This window comes from Bos grunniens, chromosome 9 (genome assembly GCF_055505025.1).
Source record: "Bos grunniens cultivar Pamir isolate PY7600 chromosome 9, Bosgru_T2T1.0, whole genome shotgun sequence".
Classification (NCBI taxonomy): Eukaryota; Metazoa; Chordata; class Mammalia; order Artiodactyla; family Bovidae; genus Bos; species Bos grunniens.
Window position 1 is genome coordinate 24723131 of NC_141173.1, and position 10016 is coordinate 24733146.

Below are 10016 nucleotides of genomic sequence, written 5' to 3' on the forward strand. Positions count from 1 at the left end.
TTGCCCCAGGCATAAAGAATGATATATGGAAAATCTTTGCTCCAGTACAGAAGTTGGTGCAGACCACAGGCTTTTGAGTCCTCATCCCTCGGCATGTAAATTTCCCTTTTAGTGTTAATGTAGTAAAAACTACATAATAATTAAAAATTGAGTTTATAATGTGCTTAGTTCCTCAGTTGTGTCCGACTCTTTGCAACCCGGTGGAGTGTAGCCCCCCAGGCTCCTCTGTCCATGGAATTCTCTAGGCAAGAATACTGGAGTGGGTTGCCATGTCCTCCTGCAGGGGATCTTCCCCACCCAGGGATCGAACCTAGGTCTCCCACATTGCAGGTGGATTGTTTACCGTCTGAGCCATCAGGGATACCTACTCTTAATGTACCTGATTTTTAATTTAGTTTTAGTTTTTGCTTTGTTTTGGAGAAAAAAGAGACTGGGAGTGAGGAGTGGTTAACCAACAGTTAGAATCTGTCAGTACATACTTCCCAGCTTTTCATCTTAAGATTTCAAGTGGTTAGATAGAGCTTCATGACAAGAACAAATGAAATAGCATAAATGCTATAGTTAATCAATTATACAAATGTTACTTTAAAAAATATTTCATCTCCAGGAAAGAAGCCACTTTAAAAATAAAAAATTAATTAAAAATCAGAATTTGACTGTTAGAACCTTGATTAACCCCCAGATTGCCATCCTGGGGGCTTCCCAGGTGGCTTAGATGGAAAAGAATCTGCTTGCAATGCAGGACACCCGGGTTTAATCCCCAGACCAGGAAGATCCCCTGGAGAAGGGAATGGCTACCCACTTGAGTATTCTTACCTGGAGAATTCCATGGACAGAGGAGCCTGCCGGGTTACAATCCATGGGGTCGTACTACTGAGCAACTTTCACTTTTGCTGTCTCAGAGGAATCGTTTTGGCAATGAAAGTGGAACTGAAAGTAAATGTTTGAGGCAGAAATTTAAATGAAATGCTTATTGCCTTTGGACTGGAATACAGTCAGCTAAGCAATGACTCTCTCATCTACCTATGAGGCATTTGGTAGTTATTGGAGGTGTTTCAGGTTCCAGTCACGGTGACTGAAAGGTCTACTGGCATTTAGAGGAAAAGGGCCAGAACTTCAAATACGTGTCATCCCCAGATTCCTAGCTTTGTTCCTATGAGGAAGCATGGTGTGCAGTGCAGGTGTTCACTTCAGAAATGTTATAGATATTCAGTATCCTGTGTGGCTTTAAGAAACTGGCTTTGGAATTGAAATTATCTTTACCACGAGGAGAACCAAAAACTAAATATTTACATTAGTGGTTTTCAATCCTAGCTGCGCATCAGAATTCCTGGCTTGTTTTTAGAATTGAGATGCTACTTTACATTAATTGAAATCCAATACATGAACCCAAGCAGATATATATATATTAACTCCCAAGAACCACTTCTTTAGATGTTTGAATTATTAAAATATGCATATAAGGTATATACAACATATATACCAATGTCACAGCAAACTGTGTGATACTATCATTGGTTGTCTAGATTTTAGTAGACCTTAAAATTCCAAGCATTCATTGAACATCTGTATCCTCTTTATAGAGCATGTCTACCTTTGTCATATGGCCTTTGCCAGAGACCTGTAATGACAAAGCAACTCTGTTTCCATACTGGTAATGGTGTTAAAAAATTCCCCCTTTCATTCAAACAGGTTTTTGAAAGAAACAAAGCTAGAGAAGACAAATCAGAATATGTGTCAGAAAGGAGAACCACGATGAATATTGTGTGTGTCAGGGTCACACACACACCTGGAGATAATGGTGCATGTAAACGCTGAATTAAAACCTCAAGATAATCCCCCCCAACACATCATAACAAACCACCACTTTGTTGTTACACAATCATCTCTGCCACAAAGCTTCCCCGTGTGATCCACAGAGAGGATATGGTGTCCCACAAACCCACCAGGGATAACAGATGCCAACTGACTCTAACCTCCAAACCCCAAAGAGAAAGCATACATAAGAGATGTGAGCAAAAAGATAGAGCATGGATCCTTTGTTTATTTAACACACATTTTGAAGTATTGGCTGTGTTAAGTATAGAAGAAATTGAGGTTCAGTTTCTACGTTTTCACAGCTTTCAACTGGCTGATTGACAAGGACTGAGATATAGACAGCTAACTCTGACTTGTATTCTTACCAAAGTGCAAAAAACAGATTTGTGGTTGCAATTTATTCTTTATTGCATACCTGATAGCATGTTAGATTTCCCTCAGAGAACACAGTAAACCCCCTAGGCATTCTTGGATAGAAGAATACAGAAATCAATGCAGGGGTAGGCTTCCCACATGGCGCTGCTGCTGCTGCTGCTGCTAAGTCACTTCAGTCGTGTCCAACTCTGTGCGACCCCATAGACTAGTGGTAAAGAACCTGCCTGCCAATGCAGGAGACTCAAGGGATGTGGGTTTGATCCCTGGGTTAGGAAGATCCCCTGGAGGAGGGCATGGCAACCCACTCCAGTATTCTTGCCTGGAGAATCCCATGGACAGAGGAGCCTTGTGGGCTACAGTCCATAAGGGTCACAAAGAGTCAGACACGACTGAAGAGACTTAGCATGCGTGCAGTATATATATCAACAATATCTTGTGACCTGAACAAGAAAGGAGAGGGTAACCAAGGGAGGTCCAGGCTATCCAAAACATCAGCCTTGTCCTCAGATCTCTTGTGAAGCATTAAATTCTTCCTGGCAACAGTGTTATTAACCTTACCTGTGGATCCCTAAGCCATTGACTTTATAGAAGAATTTCATGAGAAATTTGAACTCCATCCAGGCTCTTTGTATATAAACCCCAGTAAGAAAAAGATGAGGGGAAATAGGACTGACTTGGAGGCTCTTCCCAACTCTGCCCCACCCACTGAAGAACTGATTACCCAGTCTGTGCCTGTGTGTGCACACACATCTTTATACACTGTGATGTACAATGGGAAATGCATCCAGTGTCAGGGAATTCAGGCCTGACTCTATCTCAGGGCACTGCTGGGGGCCAGTAATTGGAAGGTGGTCTCAGCAAATTGCCAGCAGACGGAAGTTAACCTTGTCCCTTTCGGCCTTCTCCTTGGAACCTGAGGCTGTTCCGTGAGCACCCAGGATCTAGGGTGAATGTCTTCCTTACACTGCAGGATATAGTCATGGGAAGAAAAGTTAACAGAGATGACTCCCAAGACCTCAGAAAGGAAATCTCTACTATCTCCCTTCCCCTCCCCTTTGATTCTGTTCCTTGCATGGTCTTTGTCATATAAAGCTAGTTCTAGGAGAGCAACATCCAGGCTCCTTTATTCATGAAGAAAACACAGTCCTCCAATTATTGAAACAGGGACTCTTCTCCTATTTGCACCTTTGAAAACTGTGCTATTTAAACATCACCCTGAAAATAAATTCCAACAAACAAAAATTCCATTGCTTGCACATTCTTGGGCGTAGGAAGGAGTGTCTTTGGTAATTTGGCTGAGATTTAAGAAAAAAAGAATTCAGTTGGCTATTTTTAAGCAGAACAGGCTCAAACTCAAAACAAGGGAAAATTCAGTGCTGAGCCTGGAATGTGTATTGGCCTGCATTCCCTAGCCTTCATTTCATTCTGTGTGGTAGAGTGGGATACGATTATTTCCTCAGCTGCCAGTGAACTTTGGAATGTCAGTTTGGTCGCTAAGCCTTAACTCTAAATATTCATGTGGTGTTGGTAGCTATATTCTTATAGAACCACAGTTCATTTTCATCTGGCAGTCATGCTTCAGGTCAGATGCTCTAATGTAAAGTCAGGATTGAAAGTGAGAAAAGTTGACACTTTTAGGGGCCATTTTCAAGTACAGCGCTGTTGCAACCTCGCTTGATCAAAGAATAGGAGCAGGAAAGGCAACACTCAACTCTTAAAAACAAGGAAGAATCTCCACCTTTCACTTGCCACTGTCAAACCAGGTGGTGTTGTCTCAAAGGACCTATTCTTATGTTATACCTCAGATGTTTATGTTTAATAAGCTTAAATATGTTGACATTTCCTGATTATTTTATTTCATTGTTACAATTATAAAAGCTTTTTTAGTTCACACTTGTATGAGTTTCTCTATAGCTAAATAGGGTACCATCCACATCCAGCATCTGAAAATAAAATTGTAAGATTTTACGAATTCACAAAATTTACTACACGTGTGTGCTAAGTCACTTCAGTTGTGTGTGACTCTGTGGGACGCTGTGGACGGTACCCCACCAAGCTCCTCTGTCCATGGGATTCTCCATGCAAGAGTACCAGAGTGGTTTGCTATGCCCTCCTCGAGGGGATCTTCCCGACCCAGGGATCGAACCCACGTCTCTTATATTTCCTCTGTTGACAGCCGGGTTCTTTATCACTAGCGCCACCTGAGAAGCCCTAAAATTTACTATACACGTATATAATCAATGGTGTTTAGCAGTTTTTCATCCTTTCAGAAAATATTCATGTAACGCTTTTGACTTGAGGATGAGAATATTTCTTTGAATGTTGTTGAAACCAAATTTCCTGTTGAGGGTTTTTCAAGTTCAGTTCATAATATTTTACTTATTTTGATTGTTTTTCTTTTAAATTATCGATGCATTATTAGATAAATAAATACTCTTAAGTTTTATTTTGTACCAAGATAAATGTCTTGTACCACGGTAAAGGATCTGAAGTATGACTGCGGGCCTCCCTTTCTAAACTCTCATCTCCAGATCCTTTAGCGTGGCCTCCTCAAGTCATGATGCCACATTTTCTTTGCACCTGGGTATCAAGACCTCTCACATTAGCCCCTCAAAATCTAGCACCACTCATTCAGTTCCTCTTTCTGACCTTCTGTCTGTCTGTCTGCTCTACAGCCCACAAAGGAAACAGCTTCGTTCCCCAGGCTCTGATCAAAGCTTACCTATATTGATTGTTCTTTCCAGCCCTTTTTGTGTGTTGGCTGTTCTCCTCTTCTTTTAGATGGGTTTGTAATCATGGCAATTGAGTTATCTATTTTCCATTGGTTCCTCTTTACAGTTTCTGGTTCCTTGTTACAGTGCTCTGTGCTTCTATTAATCATCTTTCTTAAATCCTTTAGCATTTTTGTTAACCTCCTTTTTGAACTAGGAGTCAAGTAGACTAGAGAGATGGGTTGTTCTTTTGGAGGATTTCTCGTGTTCTTTTCATTGGTTCTCCTTTTCTGAATGAAGTTGTGACTAGCCAGTAATCGCTTCCTCTGTCAATGGCATTTTATCAGACAGTTACTTAAAATGTAATGCTGTCACTTAGTGGTGATAAATCTAACATTTCTGGTAGAAGATAAAGGTGGGGTGGAAACACCCTGGGATGGGGCAGGGTGGGGAGAATACGAATTACTGTGTCCTTCAAGTTATAACACCCTCTCAGTGGCCTCTCCGGAGAAGGCAATGGCACCCCACTCCAGTACTCTTGCCTGGAAAATCCCAGGGACGGAGGAGCCTGGAAGGCTGCAGTCCATGGGTTCGCTGGGAGTTGGACACGACTGAGCAACTTCACTTTCACTTTTCACTTTCATGCACTGGAGAAGGAAATGGCAACCCACTCCAGTGTTCTTGCCTGGAGAATCCCAGGGACGGGGGAGCCTGGTGGGCTTCCGTCTATGGGGTCACACAGAGTCAGACACGACTGAAGGGACTTAGTAGTAGCAGCAATGGCCTCTGAGCCCTGCTCTATCGCTGGAACTTCCTAACAGAAGTGTCTCAGGGTGGCCCTCTTGTGGTGGACAGGCATTCCCAAGGCCCTTTTCTGGAATGAAATGAGAAGTAGCCCCAGAAGAGTCTCTGTGTCACTTAGCTTTTATTGTCATCACTATCAACATTATCATTATCTTCAGTATCAACATTTCCCAAGTCAAGAATCTGGAAATAATATAGTGAGATAAAAACAAATAATAATATAATAACAAAAAAATTTAATACAGTGAGATGCCAGAAACAAATTGGAAAATCGTCAGCAAGATGTGTCTCTAGTCCTAAATAACTAAACATGTTTTAAAAATGTTTTGTTTCTTCAAAATATAGGCCAATACTTAAAAAAATTAATCAGATAGTTTGAAACTCTTTCCTTTGAATATTTCTGTCATCTGGAAATGCCTGTACATAAACCCCATGACAGACTTGCTTGGCTAACATATTTGACATGTCGCCATCCCTCAGAGTAGAGGAGACGGCCAGCATCCCATGATTTTAAGGGGAAAACATCCAGCACTGGGAACATAGCACATTAGCTGGAACATGACAATCTGAACATGTAACTCCATGGAAAATAGATCACCCCAAACAGATTCTAGTAAGTATTGACACAATATTTCTTTTACTAACACAAGAGTCTAGACTCTGTCATTCTATGACTCATAAACACAGGACCAAACTTGACAGAATCAGCTGTAGAACATTATAAAAATTAAGAAACCTGGGCCTCATCACTGGGTGGTCTGGTTCAGAAAGTCTCTGGAGGAGAGTTTTTTAAGTAATTGAGTGATTGCAGCATACAGCAGGGTCTGAGAGTAACACTGAATGGTGCTCCCGGTGGCAGAATGCTGTGGGGACTACCAAGAGAGGTGCTCCATATTTGTTCATTTGTTTCAAGGAATACTCAGGAAGTGGGTAGTCACGCTGCAGTTGCTATTGCAGGGATCTTCAGAGGCGATGGAGCCAGTTGAGGACAAAGATTTGCTTTATTCTTGCAGTCCTCAGAATCCAACCCTACACCTGGCCCAGAGTTGGTGCTCACAAATATTCATTAAGTGGAATGTTAAAAGTACCCAAGACCTCTCTTTAGAATGGAAGATTAAGATTCAAGAGAGTTCTATTAAACAACTGAGATGTTTCATGAAGCACTTTATTTTTATTAAATAGATATAATTTGTTAAAATTTATACTTTTCAAATTAGAAGACTTTTTAAGCAGTTTTGGTTTCAGAAAAATGCAGAAAGTCCTGAGAGTTTCCATATAAAGCATTTTAAAAATTGCAAAGGGCAGATACTATACTGTAAGGAAGGATTATTTAAGATTTGCCACCTGTAATAGCTTCTAAATTTTACTATGCTATGAGTTCAGTTTTTCAAAGTCATCCCTTCCAATTTTTTCCATCTCTTTACAATAAAAATAGAAAAACAGTACTCCTTTAGCTGGCAAATGTGTTTAAAGAGTAAAGGAAGAAGGGCCTGAAAATTGTACAAGCAAGAAATCAGAAGCTACCCAATCTAATATACGGCCAGAGCTGTAACCGCATAAAGAGATGAAATAAATAACTACTTTGTGGTGCTTCAAAATCATTCTTCAGATAGAGAACTGTAAATGAAATGTGCATTATATGCTAAAGACAAAGTCGGTGCTTTAATCCCCAGGTTTTTTATGATCACTCAGTTAAAATTCTTTTTCTTCTTATTCTGACCAAGGACTTATATTATTGAACGATACAAACTTTTCAAGATAAATAGTTACAAATACTGTCTTATATGACTCCTGCATCATACTTGGAAGATGAAATATTAGTATTAGTCCCCTCATTTGGACTTAGAAAAAGTGAGTTTAAGATTTGGCAAGGCTAGAAGTCAGTGTCTTATGCCCAAAACTCTCATCCCTGGGTTCTATTCCTTACCTTGAGCGCGTTGGAATTTTAAACTTTGAGGCACTCCCCCAGGAATTAGCAGACCTGGATTCTGTTCCTGATGTTGCTAGTAAATGGCTTTGTGACCCTGAGTAAATAACATCAAGGCCTCTTCCCTCAGCTGTAAAATGAGAAGCTTGACTGGACAGTTGCAGTTTTTTCTGGCCATAAAATTCTATAAGTCTGGAAACACCTCCTAGTGACATTTATGCTCTCAATATTCCTCTTGCCCCCTTTCCAAAACGTTTTAGTTTGTGGCTTAATATCATCATTTATACAGATCATTTCAAACCCTTTCCAGGATTTTCTGTTTTTGTTTCTTGACAGCAGCTTGTGTTTCTACATTTACTTTAAGTATTATTATATGCATTTTTTTACATATTTGTTATACATTGAAAAAGGATTAGTATGACATCAGATACAAATGATTCTTCCAAATTCTCTCCAAGGTATAGAGCAATAATTTGAGTCAGTTTCACATTAGAAGTTTTAAATATTTAAATGGGTTCAAAGTAACCTGTATTATGCAACAAACTGCACTTTTTCTATAAGGTTTTCAGCCATTATGACTCCTGCTTGAAAATGTCAGGAACTTCTAAATGTCTGAGTATTACTCTATGGCTGGGCATACTGGCATCAGTCTTTAAAATCCATTTGCTTTGTGTACATAAGAGCAGGAACTTTTCTTAAAACAAATTTCCTTAAAAGTTTTAGTGGTAAGGTTCAGAAATACCTGTGCTGAATATTTATTGCCTTTATATGCTGTCATCTAATTGTATTACTTTATTTCTTTAAGTATGAAATATAGCTTGGAAATATTAGCTAATACACATAAAATTATACAACAGAAAAGGTTGGTAAATACTAGAAAAAAATGGTAGACTTGGGTGAAATTCCATCAGTTTTTCATCCCTCATTTTTATTCTATATATAATTTAAGGTCAACTTTACCATGACAAGATGCAGATGAAACAACTGCAAAAAATAATTACTGGAACATCTGTCAAAAATGACATTGAAATAGGTACTATTGAGTGAAGTACAGAGGAGAGAGCAATGTAATTCTTTTGTAATTAGCTACATATTATCTGAAGTTCTGACAGGGTGTGGAAAACTGTCTGAATTTGATTTACAAAAGACACATTGAAATTAAGAGGTCTGGAGTGACAGAGAGGGTAGGAGAAACAATTTCATTAGATAATTCTGTAGAGATGCCTTGGGGATATTCCTTTCCCCCCAACTCCCACCTCCACCCCCATGCCAAGATCTTCCTTCTGTCCTGATAAGGATGGAGGCAGAATGAGCTAACATTTCCTAGTACCTGGTACTGTAAGTCCTTCCCCCACCCCCCATACTCTTAAAACATCCCTACTAAGTAAATTATCCCTTTACAGAATTAACAAACTTGAAGTTCACACAGATAAGTGGTAGCAGTAATTTGAAACCAATATCTCTGTGACAAAATTCCAGGGTCCTCAATTAGAGAATCCAGTTCTAAGACCTACTCCTCTGATGTAGTCAAGCTTCTGTGAATTTCAGCAAGATACTTGGCCTCTTTGAGCCCTGATTTTATCAGTAAAATTGGATTCATATCTACAGACACATTTTCTGCAAGAGTGAACTAAAATGAAGATACATTAGTTATTAGAAGTACTTAGCACAGAGCTGTGCAGAGTTGTCTCTCCATGAGTCATCACTATTATTACTATAACTACTATTGTTGTTAATTGCTTTTGAGATTATGAGGCTGGGCTTTCGAAACACAAAGTATGATTTCATTTAATTGTCCTACGTATACTAAAGTCCTACTATGAGAAGGTTATACATAGTAAACATTTTAGCTCCCCATGAACCATTTATCTGGAAGCAGCAAAATACTGTGAGAGTGAATATGTAGTGCCTTAAGGACCACACAGACTTTGGACTTGAGGATAAGCCCTTATTATTTAAAGTTTTATCTAGCATATTTGCTGAATTAGGCTGCAGCATGCCTTAATTGAAAACAAGTAACTCATTGTTTCTTTTTTCCTTCCCACAATAAATACCGTCCTTTCCCATGGTATCTAATTTCCTCTAGCAGAAAGACATCACCATCGCTATGGATATAGGCAGCAAGCTACCAATGAATCACAAAGAAGGAGGCTAGTCTTTATGTGCCATTTCTACCTTATTTCAAGACAGAAGTTTGATACATCTTCACAAATCTTTTGAGATTATATATATGAAATTTCTGCCACATAAAACACCAACTTCCAAAGGGACCAAAAAGCGCAGTTCTGAAAGGGGGGAAGAGAGAGGTAGGCCAGATGATTCTTGCCTGTAAACAAGGAGTTAACTTTTCCAAATAAGTGAAATCTAAAATTGGCCATTGT

At 39.4% G+C, this 10016-nt stretch overlaps 1 protein-coding gene across 1 annotated transcript in view; it reads left to right on the forward strand.

Annotated features, from left to right (window-relative positions):
* Positions 1-10016, forward strand: part of MTCL3 (MTCL family member 3) — a 66093-nt gene that overhangs the window by 48816 nt on the left and 7261 nt on the right. The window lies entirely within an intron of this gene.